The sequence below is a fragment of the Rhinoderma darwinii genome (genome assembly GCF_050947455.1).
Source record: "Rhinoderma darwinii isolate aRhiDar2 chromosome 5 unlocalized genomic scaffold, aRhiDar2.hap1 SUPER_5_unloc_8, whole genome shotgun sequence".
Classification (NCBI taxonomy): Eukaryota; Metazoa; Chordata; class Amphibia; order Anura; family Rhinodermatidae; genus Rhinoderma; species Rhinoderma darwinii.
The window spans coordinates 643,861-660,220 of NW_027461821.1; the positions used below are offsets into that span (position 1 = coordinate 643,861).

Here is a 16,360-nt window from a genome sequence, read left to right on the forward strand (position 1 = left end):
CGTCTTATATAAAGTTCAGACGGAACTTTGCACGTGTCATAGTGGAGCCCTCAGGATTCCAGAGCCAGCTTTCTGACATCATAATGGGGCCTCAGAGATAAAAGCCTGGGCCCAGGCAGTGTTGGTCAGTGCTGCTCAGCAGGCAGCACTGGACTGGACTGGATTACAGCTGATACAAGGTGTGAAGGAACAAGGGGTGGCTGTGGGCATGCACTTGCTGCCGCTGCCAGTGTTTATCTGCATGGCAGCAGGGCATTTGGGCGTTGCCAGGAAGGCGTTTTTATGTAGATTCCTCCTCTTTCAGCACTGCATTGTGGTGCAAGCAAAAGAAGCAAATCCTGTCTGGCTTCCTCTCCGGCCTTTATTCACCTCCCGTGTAGCTGTGAGTGTGTGAGCCTGCAGGGCCCCATGGAATTGCCTAGAAGTAGGCTGAATCGCTGCAAGGGCTGAACAGCAGTATCGGGCAGGCTCGGGCAACGCGCGGCCCGTTCGGGTTATCGCTTCTCGGCCTTTTGGCTAAGATCAAGTGTAGTATCTGTTCTTATCAGTTTAATATCTGATACGTCCCCTATCTGGGGACCATATATTAAATGGATTTTTAGAACAGGGAGATGGAAATAGAGCTTGCTCTGTCCACTCCACGCATTGACCTGGTATTGCAGTATTTCCAGGACCGGTGCACCCTTTCCTTATGTGTTGACTAAAAGCAGATTCCAAAAGTGTTTTTTGTCTTTGCTATTGTTTCTGTCTTTCTGAAGGGATCTCCCCTTTTAATCCCATTATTTCAACACCTGTTGGACAATGCATGAGTGATAATGAGCTCATTGATTAAATGCAATTAATGAATAGATTGCCACCTCTTGTTGTGTGTCGTCTGTGTTTCTGTGTTTCCGGCATTTCACATTGGAACACCTCATTCACCTTCCTTGTCTTCTCTCCGCCCTCCCTTTTAGGTAAGTTAAAGAGCTGCACCTGAGCCAGCCACTGATTGATTGATTGATTGATTGATTGATTGATTGATTGATTGATTGATGCAGCACAACAGTCAAATAGTGGAGTGGAGTAGGGGAACAGCAAACAGCCAATAAAGCAGCCCGCCCGCTCGCCTGCCCGCCACAATGGACCTACCTGTGTACACTAGATGGATGTGATGGAATGTACTGTCGTCCCTACATTTCAAGAAGAAGTAAGAATTGCAGTTGCAACAAAGCCTTGCTTGCCTACAAAGAGAGCAGCAATTTGGATTTGTTACTATGTTACCTAGAAGAATAACAAACTGTGCAAGGATGGAGGTTGTAGGAGCAAGGAGAAGTTGTCTGTAAAGTTGGTGGATGCCTATTTTCCATTTTGCAGTCCCTTGTCTCCCTCTTGTGGCCTCCTGGAGGCAACTAGCTGTGCAAAAAAAAGACAGCCTGGCGGCCGGCTGTTGCAGTGTTGCCCTCTCAGGCAACACTGAGTGACTGACTGAGCCTCACCGTCTTATATAAAGTTCAGACGGAACTTTGCACGTGTCATAGTGGAGCCCTCAGGATTCCAGAGCCAGCTTTCTGACATCATAATGGGGCCTCAGAGATAAAAGCCTGGGCCCAGGCAGTGTTGGTCAGTGCTGCTCAGCAGGCAGCACTGGACTGGACTGGATTACAGCTGATACAAGGTGTGAAGGAACAAGGGGTGGCTGTGGGCATGCACTTGCTGCCGCTGCCAGTGTTTATCTGCATGGCAGCAGGGCATTTGGGCGTTGCCAGGAAGGCGTTTTTATGTAGATTCCTCCTCTTTCAGCACTGCATTGTGGTGCAAGCAAAAGAAGCAAATCCTGTCTGGCTTCCTCTCCGGCCTTTATTCACCTCCCGTGTAGCTGTGAGTGTGTGAGCCTGCAGGGCCCCATGGAATTGCCTAGAAGTAGGCTGAATCGCTGCAAGGGCTGAACAGCAGTATCGGGCAGGCTCGGGCAACGCGCGGCCCGTTCGGGTTATCGCTTCTCGGCCTTTTGGCTAAGATCAAGTGTAGTATCTGTTCTTATCAGTTTAATATCTGATACGTCCCCTATCTGGGGACCATATATTAAATGGATTTTTAGAACAGGGAGATGGAAATAGAGCTTGCTCTGTCCACTCCACGCATTGACCTGGTATTGCAGTATTTCCAGGACCGGTGCACCCTTTCCTTATGTGTTGACTAAAAGCAGATTCCAAAAGTGTTTTTTGTCTTTGCTATTGTTTCTGTCTTTCTGAAGGGATCTCCCCTTTTAATCCCATTATTTCAACACCTGTTGGACAATGCATGAGTGATAATGAGCTCATTGATTAAATGCAATTAATGAATAGATTGCCACCTCTTGTTGTGTGTCGTCTGTGTTTCTGTGTTTCCGGCATTTCACATTGGAACACCTCATTCACCTTCCTTGTCTTCTCTCCGCCCTCCCTTTTAGGTAAGTTAAAGAGCTGCACCTGAGCCAGCCACTGATTGATTGATTGATTGATTGATTGATTGATTGATTGATTGATTGATTGATTGATTGATGCAGCACAACAGTCAAATAGTGGAGTGGAGTAGGGGAACAGCAAACAGCCAATAAAGCAGCCCGCCCGCTCGCCTGCCCGCCACAATGGACCTACCTGTGTACACTAGATGGATGTGATGGAATGTACTGTCGTCCCTACATTTCAAGAAGAAGTAAGAATTGCAGTTGCAACAAAGCCTTGCTTGCCTACAAAGAGAGCAGCAATTTGGATTTGCTACTATGTTACCTAGAAGAATAACAAACTTTGCAAGGATGGAGGTTGTAGGAGCAAGGAGAAGTTGTCTGTAAAGTTGGTGGATGCCTATTTTCCATTTTGCAGTCCCTTGTCTCCCTCTTGTGGCCTCCTGGAGGCAACTAGCTGTGCAAAAAAAAGACAGCCTGGCGGCCGGCCGTTGCAGTGTTGCCCTCTCAGGCAACACTGAGTGACTGACTGAGCCTCACCGTCTTATATAAAGTTCAGACGGAACTTTGCACGTGTCATAGTGGAGCCCTCAGGATTCCAGAGCCAGCTTTCTGACATCATAATGGGGCCTCAGAGATAAAAGCCTGGGCCCAGGCAGTGTTGGTCAGTGCTGCTCAGCAGGCAGCACTGGACTGGACTGGATTACAGCTGATACAAGGTGTGAAGGAACAAGGGGTGGCTGTGGGCATGCACTTGCTGCCGCTGCCAGTGTTTATCTGCATGGCAGCAGGGCATTTGGGCGTTGCCAGGAAGGCGTTTTTATGTAGATTCCTCCTCTTTCAGCACTGCATTGTGGTGCAAGCAAAAGAAGCAAATCCTGTCTGGCTTCCTCTCCGGCCTTTATTCACCTCCCGTGTAGCTGTGAGTGTGTGAGCCTGCAGGGCCCCATGGAATTGCCTAGAAGTAGGCTGAATCGCTGCAAGGGCTGAACAGCAGTATCGGGCAGGCTCGGGCAACGCGCGGCCCGTTCGGGTTATCGCTTCTCGGCCTTTTGGCTAAGATCAAGTGTAGTATCTGTTCTTATCAGTTTAATATCTGATACGTCCCCTATCTGGGGACCATATATTAAATGGATTTTTAGAACAGGGAGATGGAAATAGAGCTTGCTCTGTCCACTCCACGCATTGACCTGGTATTGCAGTATTTCCAGGACCGGTGCACCCTTTCCTTATGTGTTGACTAAAAGCAGATTCCAAAAGTGTTTTTTGTCTTTGCTATTGTTTCTGTCTTTCTGAAGGGATCTCCCCTTTTAATCCCATTATTTCAACACCTGTTGGACAATGCATGAGTGATAATGAGCTCATTGATTAAATGCAATTAATGAATAGATTGCCACCTCTTGTTGTGTGTCGTCTGTGTTTCTGTGTTTCCGGCATTTCGCATTGGAACACCTCATTCACCTTCCTTGTCTTCTCTCCGCCCTCCCTTTTAGGTAAGTTAAAGAGCTGCACCTGAGCCAGCCACTGATTGATTGATTGATTGATTGATTGATTGATTGATTGATTGATTGATTGATGCAGCACAACAGTCAAATAGTGGAGTGGAGTAGGGGAACAGCAAACAGCCAATAAAGCAGCCCGCCCGCTCGCCTGCCCGCCACAATGGACCTACCTGTGTACACTAGATGGATGTGATGGAATGTACTGTCGTCCCTACATTTCAAGAAGAAGTAAGAATTGCAGTTGCAACAAAGCCTTGCTTGCCTACAAAGAGAGCAGCAATTTGGATTTGTTACTATGTTACCTAGAAGAATAACAAACTGTGCAAGGATGGAGGTTGTAGGAGCAAGGAGAAGTTGTCTGTAAAGTTGGTGGATGCCTATTTTCCATTTTGCAGTCCCTTGTCTCCCTCTTGTGGCCTCCTGGAGGCAACTAGCTGTGCAAAAAAAAGACAGCCTGGCGGCCGGCTGTTGCAGTGTTGCCCTCTCAGGCAACACTGAGTGACTGACTGAGCCTCACCGTCTTATATAAAGTTCAGACGGAACTTTGCACGTGTCATAGTGGAGCCCTCAGGATTCCAGAGCCAGCTTTCTGACATCATAATGGGGCCTCAGAGATAAAAGCCTGGGCCCAGGCAGTGTTGGTCAGTGCTGCTCAGCAGGCAGCACTGGACTGGACTGGATTACAGCTGATACAAGGTGTGAAGGAACAAGGGGTGGCTGTGGGCATGCACTTGCTGCCGCTGCCAGTGTTTATCTGCATGGCAGCAGGGCATTTGGGCGTTGCCAGGAAGGCGTTTTTATGTAGATTCCTCCTCTTTCAGCACTGCATTGTGGTGCAAGCAAAAGAAGCAAATCCTGTCTGGCTTCCTCTCCGGCCTTTATTCACCTCCCGTGTAGCTGTGAGTGTGTGAGCCTGCAGGGCCCCATGGAATTGCCTAGAAGTAGGCTGAATCGCTGCAAGGGCTGAACAGCAGTATCGGGCAGGCTCGGGCAACGCGCGGCCCGTTCGGGTTATCGCTTCTCGGCCTTTTGGCTAAGATCAAGTGTAGTATCTGTTCTTATCAGTTTAATATCTGATACGTCCCCTATCTGGGGACCATATATTAAATGGATTTTTAGAACAGGGAGATGGAAATAGAGCTTGCTCTGTCCACTCCACGCATTGACCTGGTATTGCAGTATTTCCAGGACCGGTGCACCCTTTCCTTATGTGTTGACTAAAAGCAGATTCCAAAAGTGTTTTTTGTCTTTGCTATTGTTTCTGTCTTTCTGAAGGGATCTCCCCTTTTAATCCCATTATTTCAACACCTGTTGGACAATGCATGAGTGATAATGAGCTCATTGATTAAATGCAATTAATGAATAGATTGCCACCTCTTGTTGTGTGTCGTCTGTGTTTCTGTGTTTCCGGCATTTCACATTGGAACACCTCATTCACCTTCCTTGTCTTCTCTCCGCCCTCCCTTTTAGGTAAGTTAAAGAGCTGCACCTGAGCCAGCCACTGATTGATTGATTGATTGATTGATTGATTGATTGATTGATTGATTGATGCAGCACAACAGTCAAATAGTGGAGTGGAGTAGGGGAACAGCAAACAGCCAATAAAGCAGCCTGCCCGCTCGCCTGCCCGCCACAATGGACCTACCTGTGTACACTAGATGGATGTGATGGAATGTACTGTCGTCCCTACATTTCAAGAAGAAGTAAGAATTGCAGTTGCAACAAAGCCTTGCTTGCCTACAAAGAGAGCAGCAATTTGGATTTGTTACTATGTTACCTAGAAGAATAACAAACTGTGCAAGGATGGAGGTTGTAGGAGCAAGGAGAAGTTGTCTGTAAAGTTGGTGGATGCCTATTTTCCATTTTGCAGTCCCTTGTCTCCCTCTTGTGGCCTCCTGGAGGCAACTAGCTGTGCAAAAAAAAGACAGCCTGGCGGCCGGCTGTTGCAGTGTTGCCCTCTCAGGCAACACTGAGTGACTGACTGAGCCTCACCGTCTTATATAAAGTTCAGACGGAACTTTGCACGTGTCATAGTGGAGCCCTCAGGATTCCAGAGCCAGCTTTCTGACATCATAATGGGGCCTCAGAGATAAAAGCCTGGGCCCAGGCAGTGTTGGTCAGTGCTGCTCAGCAGGCAGCACTGGACTGGACTGGATTACAGCTGATACAAGGTGTGAAGGAACAAGGGGTGGCTGTGGGCATGCACTTGCTGCCGCTGCCAGTGTTTATCTGCATGGCAGCAGGGCATTTGGGCGTTGCCAGGAAGGCGTTTTTATGTAGATTCCTCCTCTTTCAGCACTGCATTGTGGTGCAAGCAAAAGAAGCAAATCCTGTCTGGCTTCCTCTCCGGCCTTTATTCACCTCCCGTGTAGCTGTGAGTGTGTGAGCCTGCAGGGCCCCATGGAATTGCCTAGAAGTAGGCTGAATCGCTGCAAGGGCTGAACAGCAGTATCGGGCAGGCTCGGGCAACGCGCGGCCCGTTCGGGTTATCGCTTCTCGGCCTTTTGGCTAAGATCAAGTGTAGTATCTGTTCTTATCAGTTTAATATCTGATACGTCCCCTATCTGGGGACCATATATTAAATGGATTTTTAGAACAGGGAGATGGAAATAGAGCTTGCTCTGTCCACTCCACGCATTGACCTGGTATTGCAGTATTTCCAGGACCGGTGCACCCTTTCCTTATGTGTTGACTAAAAGCAGATTCCAAAAGTGTTTTTTGTCTTTGCTATTGTTTCTGTCTTTCTGAAGGGATCTCCCCTTTTAATCCCATTATTTCAACACCTGTTGGACAATGCATGAGTGATAATGAGCTCATTGATTAAATGCAATTAATGAATAGATTGCCACCTCTTGTTGTGTGTCGTCTGTGTTTCTGTGTTTCCGGCATTTCACATTGGAACACCTCATTCACCTTCCTTGTCTTCTCTCCGCCCTCCCTTTTAGGTAAGTTAAAGAGCTGCACCTGAGCCAGCCACTGATTGATTGATTGATTGATTGATTGATTGATTGATTGATTGATTGATTGATGCAGCACAACAGTCAAATAGTGGAGTGGAGTAGGGGAACAGCAAACAGCCAATAAAGCAGCCCGCCCGCTCGCCTGCCCGCCACAATGGACCTACCTGTGTACACTAGATGGATGTGATGGAATGTACTGTCGTCCCTACATTTCAAGAAGAAGTAAGAATTGCAGTTGCAACAAAGCCTTGCTTGCCTACAAAGAGAGCAGCAATTTGGATTTGTTACTATGTTACCTAGAAGAATAACAAACTGTGCAAGGATGGAGGTTGTAGGAGCAAGGAGAAGTTGTCTGTAAAGTTGGTGGATGCCTATTTTCCATTTTGCAGTCCCTTGTCTCCCTCTTGTGGCCTCCTGGAGGCAACTAGCTGTGCAAAAAAAAGACAGCCTGGCGGCCGGCTGTTGCAGTGTTGCCCTCTCAGGCAACACTGAGTGACTGACTGAGCCTCACCGTCTTATATAAAGTTCAGACGGAACTTTGCACGTGTCATAGTGGAGCCCTCAGGATTCCAGAGCCAGCTTTCTGACATCATAATGGGGCCTCAGAGATAAAAGCCTGGGCCCAGGCAGTGTTGGTCAGTGCTGCTCAGCAGGCAGCACTGGACTGGACTGGATTACAGCTGATACAAGGTGTGAAGGAACAAGGGGTGGCTGTGGGCATGCACTTGCTGCCGCTGCCAGTGTTTATCTGCATGGCAGCAGGGCATTTGGGCGTTGCCAGGAAGGCGTTTTTATGTAGATTCCTCCTCTTTCAGCACTGCATTGTGGTGCAAGCAAAAGAAGCAAATCCTGTCTGGCTTCCTCTCCGGCCTTTATTCACCTCCCGTGTAGCTGTGAGTGTGTGAGCCTGCAGGGCCCCATGGAATTGCCTAGAAGTAGGCTGGGCTGAACAGCAGTATCGGGCAGGCTCGGGCAACGCGCGGCCCGTTCGGGTTATCGCTTCTCGGCCTTTTGGCTAAGATCAAGTGTAGTATCTGTTCTTATCAGTTTAATATCTGATACGTCCCCTATCTGGGGACCATATATTAAATGGATTTTTAGAACAGGGAGATGGAAATAGAGCTTGCTCTGTCCACTCCACGCATTGACCTGGTATTGCAGTATTTCCAGGACCGGTGCACCCTTTCCTTATGTGTTGACTAAAAGCAGATTCCAAAAGTGTTTTTTGTCTTTGCTATTGTTTCTGTCTTTCTGAAGGGATCTCCCCTTTTAATCCCATTATTTCAACACCTGTTGGACAATGCATGAGTGATAATGAGCTCATTGATTAAATGCAATTAATGAATAGATTGCCACCTCTTGTTGTGTGTCGTCTGTGTTTCTGTGTTTCCGGCATTTCACATTGGAACACCTCATTCACCTTCCTTGTCTTCTCTCCGCCCTCCCTTTTAGGTAAGTTAAAGAGCTGCACCTGAGCCAGCCACTGATTGATTGATTGATTGATTGATTGATTGATTGATTGATTGATTGATTGATGCAGCACAACAGTCAAATAGTGGAGTGGAGTAGGGGAACAGCAAACAGCCAATAAAGCAGCCCGCCCGCTCGCCTGCCCGCCACAATGGACCTACCTGTGTACACTAGATGGATGTGATGGAATGTACTGTCGTCCCTACATTTCAAGAAGAAGTAAGAATTGCAGTTGCAACAAAGCCTTGCTTGCCTACAAAGAGAGCAGCAATTTGGATTTGTTACTATGTTACCTAGAAGAATAACAAACTGTGCAAGGATGGAGGTTGTAGGAGCAAGGAGAAGTTGTCTGTAAAGTTGGTGGATGCCTATTTTCCATTTTGCAGTCCCTTGTCTCCCTCTTGTGGCCTCCTGGAGGCAACTAGCTGTGCAAAAAAAAGACAGCCTGGCGGCCGGCTGTTGCAGTGTTGCCCTCTCAGGCAACACTGAGTGACTGACTGAGCCTCACCGTCTTATATAAAGTTCAGACGGAACTTTGCACGTGTCATAGTGGAGCCCTCAGGATTCCAGAGCCAGCTTTCTGACATCATAATGGGGCCTCAGAGATAAAAGCCTGGGCCCAGGCAGTGTTGGTCAGTGCTGCTCAGCAGGCAGCACTGGACTGGACTGGATTACAGCTGATACAAGGTGTGAAGGAACAAGGGGTGGCTGTGGGCATGCACTTGCTGCCGCTGCCAGTGTTTATCTGCATGGCAGCAGGGCATTTGGGCGTTGCCAGGAAGGCGTTTTTATGTAGATTCCTCCTCTTTCAGCACTGCATTGTGGTGCAAGCAAAAGAAGCAAATCCTGTCTGGCTTCCTCTCCGGCCTTTATTCACCTCCCGTGTAGCTGTGAGTGTGTGAGCCTGCAGGGCCCCATGGAATTGCCTAGAAGTAGGCTGAATCGCTGCAAGGGCTGAACAGCAGTATCGGGCAGGCTCGGGCAACGCGCGGCCCGTTCGGGTTATCGCTTCTCGGCCTTTTGGCTAAGATCAAGTGTAGTATCTGTTCTTATCAGTTTAATATCTGATACGTCCCCTATCTGGGGACCATATATTAAATGGATTTTTAGAACAGGGAGATGGAAATAGAGCTTGCTCTGTCCACTCCACGCATTGACCTGGTATTGCAGTATTTCCAGGACCGGTGCACCCTTTCCTTATGTGTTGACTAAAAGCAGATTCCAAAAGTGTTTTTTGTCTTTGCTATTGTTTCTGTCTTTCTGAAGGGATCTCCCCTTTTAATCCCATTATTTCAACACCTGTTGGACAATGCATGAGTGATAATGAGCTCATTGATTAAATGCAATTAATGAATAGATTGCCACCTCTTGTTGTGTGTCGTCTGTGTTTCTGTGTTTCCGGCATTTCACATTGGAACACCTCATTCACCTTCCTTGTCTTCTCTCCGCCCTCCCTTTTAGGTAAGTTAAAGAGCTGCACCTGAGCCAGCCACTGATTGATTGATTGATTGATTGATTGATTGATTGATTGATTGATTGATTGATTGATGCAGCACAACAGTCAAATAGTGGAGTGGAGTAGGGGAACAGCAAACAGCCAATAAAGCAGCCCGCCCGCTCGCCTGCCCGCCACAATGGACCTACCTGTGTACACTAGATGGATGTGATGGAATGTACTGTCGTCCCTACATTTCAAGAAGAAGTAAGAATTGCAGTTGCAACAAAGCCTTGCTTGCCTACAAAGAGAGCAGCAATTTGGATTTGTTACTATGTTACCTAGAAGAATAACAAACTGTGCAAGGATGGAGGTTGTAGGAGCAAGGAGAAGTTGTCTGTAAAGTTGGTGGATGCCTATTTTCCATTTTGCAGTCCCTTGTCTCCCTCTTGTGGCCTCCTGGAGGCAACTAGCTGTGCAAAAAAAAGACAGCCTGGCGGCCGGCTGTTGCAGTGTTGCCCTCTCAGGCAACACTGAGTGACTGACTGAGCCTCACCGTCTTATATAAAGTTCAGACGGAACTTTGCACGTGTCATAGTGGAGCCCTCAGGATTCCAGAGCCAGCTTTCTGACATCATAATGGGGCCTCAGAGATAAAAGCCTGGGCCCAGGCAGTGTTGGTCAGTGCTGCTCAGCAGGCAGCACTGGACTGGACTGGATTACAGCTGATACAAGGTGTGAAGGAACAAGGGGTGGCTGTGGGCATGCACTTGCTGCCGCTGCCAGTGTTTATCTGCATGGCAGCAGGGCATTTGGGCGTTGCCAGGAAGGCGTTTTTATGTAGATTCCTCCTCTTTCAGCACTGCATTGTGGTGCAAGCAAAAGAAGCAAATCCTGTCTGGCTTCCTCTCCGGCCTTTATTCACCTCCCGTGTAGCTGTGAGTGTGTGAGCCTGCAGGGCCCCATGGAATTGCCTAGAAGTAGGCTGAATCGCTGCAAGGGCTGAACAGCAGTATCGGGCAGGCTCGGGCAACGCGCGGCCCGTTCGGGTTATCGCTTCTCGGCCTTTTGGCTAAGATCAAGTGTAGTATCTGTTCTTATCAGTTTAATATCTGATACGTCCCCTATCTGGGGACCATATATTAAATGGATTTTTAGAACAGGGAGATGGAAATAGAGCTTGCTCTGTCCACTCCACGCATTGACCTGGTATTGCAGTATTTCCAGGACCGGTGCACCCTTTCCTTATGTGTTGACTAAAAGCAGATTCCAAAAGTGTTTTTTGTCTTTGCTATTGTTTCTGTCTTTCTGAAGGGATCTCCCCTTTTAATCCCATTATTTCAACACCTGTTGGACAATGCATGAGTGATAATGAGCTCATTGATTAAATGCAATTAATGAATAGATTGCCACCTCTTGTTGTGTGTCGTCTGTGTTTCTGTGTTTCCGGCATTTCACATTGGAACACCTCATTCACCTTCCTTGTCTTCTCTCCGCCCTCCCTTTTAGGTAAGTTAAAGAGCTGCACCTGAGCCAGCCACTGATTGATTGATTGATTGATTGATTGATTGATTGATTGATTGATTGATTGATTGATTGATTGATGCAGCACAACAGTCAAATAGTGGAGTGGAGTAGGCAGCAAACAGCCAATAAAGCAGCCCGCCCGCTCGCCTGCCCGCCACAATGGACCTACCTGTGTACACTAGATGGATGTGATGGAATGTACTGTCGTCCCTACATTTCAAGAAGAAGTAAGAATTGCAGTTGCAACAAAGCCTTGCTTGCCTACAAAGAGAGCAGCAATTTGGATTTGTTACTATGTTACCTAGAAGAATAACAAACTGTGCAAGGATGGAGGTTGTAGGAGCAAGGAGAAGTTGTCTGTAAAGTTGGTGGATACCTATTTTCCATTTTGCAATCCCTTGTCTCCCTCTTGTGGCCTCCTGGAGGCAACTAGCTGTGCAAAAAAAAGACAGCCTGGCGGCCGGCTGTTGCAGTGTTGCCCTCTCAGGCAACACTGAGTGACTGACTGAGCCTCACCGTCTTATATAAAGTTCAGACGGAACTTTGCACGTGTCATAGTGGAGCCCTCAGGATTCCAGAGCCAGCTTTCTGACATCATAATGGGGCCTCAGAGATAAAAGCCTGGGCCCAGGCAGTGTTGGTCAGTGCTGCTCAGCAGGCAGCACTGGACTGGACTGGATTACAGCTGATACAAGGTGTGAAGGAACAAGGGGTGGCTGTGGGCATGCACTTGCTGCCGCTGCCAGTGTTTATCTGCATGGCAGCAGGGCATTTGGGCGTTGCCAGGAAGGCGTTTTTATGTAGATTCCTCCTCTTTCAGCACTGCATTGTGGTGCAAGCAAAAGAAGCAAATCCTGTCTGGCTTCCTCTCCGGCCTTTATTCACCTCCCGTGTAGCTGTGAGTGTGTGAGCCTGCAGGGCCCCATGGAATTGCCTAGAAGTAGGCTGAATCGCTGCAAGGGCTGAACAGCAGTATCGGGCAGGCTCGGGCAACGCGCGGCCCGTTCGGGTTATCGCTTCTCGGCCTTTTGGCTAAGATCAAGTGTAGTATCTGTTCTTATCAGTTTAATATCTGATACGTCCCCTATCTGGGGACCATATATTAAATGGATTTTTAGAACAGGGAGATGGAAATAGAGCTTGCTCTGTCCACTCCACGCATTGACCTGGTATTGCAGTATTTCCAGGACCGGTGCACCCTTTCCTTATGTGTTGACTAAAAGCAGATTCCAAAAGTGTTTTTTGTCTTTGCTATTGTTTCTGTCTTTCTGAAGGGATCTCCCCTTTTAATCCCATTATTTCAACACCTGTTGGACAATGCATGAGTGATAATGAGCTCATTGATTAAATGCAATTAATGAATAGATTGCCACCTCTTGTTGTGTGTCGTCTGTGTTTCTGTGTTTCCGGCATTTCACATTGGAACACCTCATTCACCTTCCTTGTCTTCTCTCCGCCCTCCCTTTTAGGTAAGTTAAAGAGCTGCACCTGAGCCAGCCACTGATTGATTGATTGATTGATTGATTGATTGATTGATTGATTGATTGATGCAGCACAACAGTCAAATAGTGGAGTGGAGTAGGGGAACAGCAAACAGCCAATAAAGCAGCCCGCCCGCTCGCCTGCCCGCCACAATGGACCTACCTGTGTACACTAGATGGATGTGATGGAATGTACTGTCGTCCCTACATTTCAAGAAGAAGTAAGAATTGCAGTTGCAACAAAGCCTTGCTTGCCTACAAAGAGAGCAGCAATTTGGATTTGTTACTATGTTACCTAGAAGAATAACAAACTGTGCAAGGATGGAGGTTGTAGGAGCAAGGAGAAGTTGTCTGTAAAGTTGGTGGATGCCTATTTTCCATTTTGCAGTCCCTTGTCTCCCTCTTGTGGCCTCCTGGAGGCAACTAGCTGTGCAAAAAAAAGACAGCCTGGCGGCCGGCTGTTGCAGTGTTGCCCTCTCAGGCAACACTGAGTGACTGACTGAGCCTCACCGTCTTATATAAAGTTCAGACGGAACTTTGCACGTGTCATAGTGGAGCCCTCAGGATTCCAGAGCCAGCTTTCTGACATCATAATGGGGCCTCAGAGATAAAAGCCTGGGCCCAGGCAGTGTTGGTCAGTGCTGCTCAGCAGGCAGCACTGGACTGGACTGGATTACAGCTGATACAAGGTGTGAAGGAACAAGGGGTGGCTGTGGGCATGCACTTGCTGCCGCTGCCAGTGTTTATCTGCATGGCAGCAGGGCATTTGGGCGTTGCCAGGAAGGCGTTTTTATGTAGATTCCTCCTCTTTCAGCACTGCATTGTGGTGCAAGCAAAAGAAGCAAATCCTGTCTGGCTTCCTCTCCGGCCTTTATTCACCTCCCGTGTAGCTGTGAGTGTGTGAGCCTGCAGGGCCCCATGGAATTGCCTAGAAGTAGGCTGAATCGCTGCAAGGGCTGAACAGCAGTATCGGGCAGGCTCGGGCAACGCGCGGCCCGTTCGGGTTATCGCTTCTCGGCCTTTTGGCTAAGATCAAGTGTAGTATCTGTTCTTATCAGTTTAATATCTGATACGTCCCCTATCTGGGGACCATATATTAAATGGATTTTTAGAACAGGGAGATGGAAATAGAGCTTGCTCTGTCCACTCCACGCATTGACCTGGTATTGCAGTATTTCCAGGACCGGTGCACCCTTTCCTTATGTGTTGACTAAAAGCAGATTCCAAAAGTGTTTTTTGTCTTTGCTATTGTTTCTGTCTTTCTGAAGGGATCTCCCCTTTTAATCCCATTATTTCAACACCTGTTGGACAATGCATGAGTGATAATGAGCTCATTGATTAAATGCAATTAATGAATAGATTGCCACCTCTTGTTGTGTGTCGTCTGTGTTTCTGTGTTTCCGGCATTTCACATTGGAACACCTCATTCACCTTCCTTGTCTTCTCTCCGCCCTCCCTTTTAGGTAAGTTAAAGAGCTGCACCTGAGCCAGCCACTGATTGATTGATTGATTGATTGATTGATTGATTGATTGATTGATTGATTGATTGATTGATTGATTGATGCAGCACAACAGTCAAATAGTGGAGTGGAGTAGGGGAACAGCAAACAGCCAATAAAGCAGCCCGCCCGCTCGCCTGCCCGCCACAATGGACCTACCTGTGTACACTAGATGGATGTGATGGAATGTACTGTCGTCCCTACATTTCAAGAAGAAGTAAGAATTGCAGTTGCAACAAAGCCTTGCTTGCCTACAAAGAGAGCAGCAATTTGGATTTGTTACTATGTTACCTAGAAGAATAACAAACTGTGCAAGGATGGAGGTTGTAGGAGCAAGGAGAAGTTGTCTGTAAAGTTGGTGGATGCCTATTTTCCATTTTGCAGTCCCTTGTCTCCCTCTTGTGGCCTCCTGGAGGCAACTAGCTGTGCAAAAAAAAGACAGCCTGGCGGCCGGCTGTTGCAGTGTTGCCCTCTCAGGCAACACTGAGTGACTGACTGAGCCTCACCGTCTTATATAAAGTTCAGACGGAGCCCTCAGGATTCCAGAGCCAGCTTTCTGACATCATAATGGGGCCTCAGAGATAAAAGCCTGGGCCCAGGCAGTGTTGGTCAGTGCTGCTCAGCAGGCAGCACTGGACTGGACTGGATTACAGCTGATACAAGGTGTGAAGGAACAAGGGGTGGCTGTGGGCATGCACTTGCTGCCGCTGCCAGTGTTTATCTGCATGGCAGCAGGGCATTTGGGCGTTGCCAGGAAGGCGTTTTTATGTAGATTCCTCCTCTTTCAGCACTGCATTGTGGTGCAAGCAAAAGAAGCAAATCCTGTCTGGCTTCCTCTCCGGCCTTTATTCACCTCCCGTGTAGCTGTGAGTGTGTGAGCCTGCAGGGCCCCATGGAATTGCCTAGAAGTAGGCTGAATCGCTGCAAGGGCTGAACAGCAGTATCGGGCAGGCTCGGGCAACGCGCGGCCCGTTCGGGTTATCGCTTCTCGGCCTTTTGGCTAAGATCAAGTGTAGTATCTGTTCTTATCAGTTTAATATCTGATACGTCCCCTATCTGGGGACCATATATTAAATGGATTTTTAGAACAGGGAGATGGAAATAGAGCTTGCTCTGTCCGGAAATAGAGCTTGCTCTGTCCACTCCACGCATTGACCTGGTATTGCAGTATTTCCAGGACCGGTGCACCCTTTCCTTATGTGTTGACTAAAAGCAGATTCCAAAAGTGTTTTTTGTCTTTGCTATTGTTTCTGTCTTTCTGAAGGGATCTCCCCTTTTAATCCCATTATTTCAACACCTGTTGGACAATGCATGAGTGATAATGAGCTCATTGATTAAATGCAATTAATGAATAGATTGCCACCTCTTGTTGTGTGTCGTCTGTGTTTCTGTGTTTCCGGCATTTCACATTGGAACACCTCATTCACCTTCCTTGTCTTCTCTCCGCCCTCCCTTTTAGGTAAGTTAAAGAGCTGCACCTGAGCCAGCCACTGATTGATTGATTGATTGATTGATTGATGCAGCACAACAGTCAAATAGTGGAGTGGAGTAGGGGAACAGCAAACAGCCAATAAAGCAGCCCGCCCGCTCGCCTGCCCGCCACAATGGACCTACCTGTGTACACTAGATGGATGTGATGGAATGTACTGTCGTCCCTACATTTCAAGAAGAAGTAAGAATTGCAGTTGCAACAAAGCCTTGCTTGCCTACAAAGAGAGCAGCAATTTGGATTTGTTACTATGTTACCTAGAAGAATAACAAACTGTGCAAGGATGGAGGTTGTAGGAGCAAGGAGAAGTTGTCTGTAAAGTTGGTGGATGCCTATTTTCCATTTTGCAGTCCCTTGTCTCCCTCTTGTGGCCTCCTGGAGGCAACTAGCTGTGCAAAAAAAAGACAGCCTGGCGGCCGGCTGTTGCAGTGTTGCCCTCTCAGGCAACACTGAGTGACTGACTGAGCCTCACCGTCTTATATAAAGTTCAGACGGAACTTTGCACGTGTCATAGTGGAGCCCTCAGGATTCCAGAGCCAGCTTTCTGACATCATAATGGGGCCTCAGAGATAAAA

At 47.8% G+C, this 16,360-nt stretch overlaps 10 non-coding genes and 1 pseudogene across 10 annotated transcripts; all 11 read left to right on the forward strand.

The window, feature by feature from the left end:
• Positions 1-496: 496 nt before the first annotated feature.
• Positions 497-687, forward strand: LOC142697570 (U2 spliceosomal RNA). The gene has a single exon (XR_012865352.1). It is a non-coding gene; the product is annotated as a U2 spliceosomal RNA (small nuclear RNA).
• Positions 688-1,971: 1,284 nt separating this feature from the next.
• LOC142697571 (U2 spliceosomal RNA) lies at positions 1,972-2,162 on the forward strand. Its single transcript, XR_012865353.1, has one exon. It is a non-coding gene; the product is annotated as a U2 spliceosomal RNA (small nuclear RNA).
• A 1,296-nt stretch (positions 2,163-3,458) lies between these two features.
• Positions 3,459-3,649, forward strand: LOC142697573 (U2 spliceosomal RNA). The gene has a single exon (XR_012865354.1). It is a non-coding gene; the product is annotated as a U2 spliceosomal RNA (small nuclear RNA).
• A 1,288-nt stretch (positions 3,650-4,937) lies between these two features.
• On the forward strand, positions 4,938-5,128 carry LOC142697574 (U2 spliceosomal RNA). The gene has a single exon (XR_012865355.1). It is a non-coding gene; the product is annotated as a U2 spliceosomal RNA (small nuclear RNA).
• A 1,284-nt stretch (positions 5,129-6,412) lies between these two features.
• Positions 6,413-6,603, forward strand: LOC142697575 (U2 spliceosomal RNA). Its single transcript, XR_012865356.1, has one exon. It is a non-coding gene; the product is annotated as a U2 spliceosomal RNA (small nuclear RNA).
• Positions 6,604-7,879: 1,276 nt separating this feature from the next.
• LOC142697577 (U2 spliceosomal RNA) lies at positions 7,880-8,070 on the forward strand. Its single transcript, XR_012865358.1, has one exon. It is a non-coding gene; the product is annotated as a U2 spliceosomal RNA (small nuclear RNA).
• A 1,288-nt stretch (positions 8,071-9,358) lies between these two features.
• LOC142697578 (U2 spliceosomal RNA) lies at positions 9,359-9,549 on the forward strand. Its single transcript, XR_012865359.1, has one exon. It is a non-coding gene; the product is annotated as a U2 spliceosomal RNA (small nuclear RNA).
• A 1,292-nt stretch (positions 9,550-10,841) lies between these two features.
• Positions 10,842-11,032, forward strand: LOC142697579 (U2 spliceosomal RNA). Its single transcript, XR_012865360.1, has one exon. It is a non-coding gene; the product is annotated as a U2 spliceosomal RNA (small nuclear RNA).
• Positions 11,033-12,328: 1,296 nt separating this feature from the next.
• Positions 12,329-12,519, forward strand: LOC142697580 (U2 spliceosomal RNA). Its single transcript, XR_012865361.1, has one exon. It is a non-coding gene; the product is annotated as a U2 spliceosomal RNA (small nuclear RNA).
• A 1,284-nt stretch (positions 12,520-13,803) lies between these two features.
• Positions 13,804-13,994, forward strand: LOC142697581 (U2 spliceosomal RNA). Its single transcript, XR_012865362.1, has one exon. It is a non-coding gene; the product is annotated as a U2 spliceosomal RNA (small nuclear RNA).
• A 1,282-nt stretch (positions 13,995-15,276) lies between these two features.
• Positions 15,277-15,489, forward strand: LOC142697702 (U2 spliceosomal RNA; annotated as a pseudogene).
• The last annotated feature ends 871 nt before the right edge of the window (positions 15,490-16,360 follow it).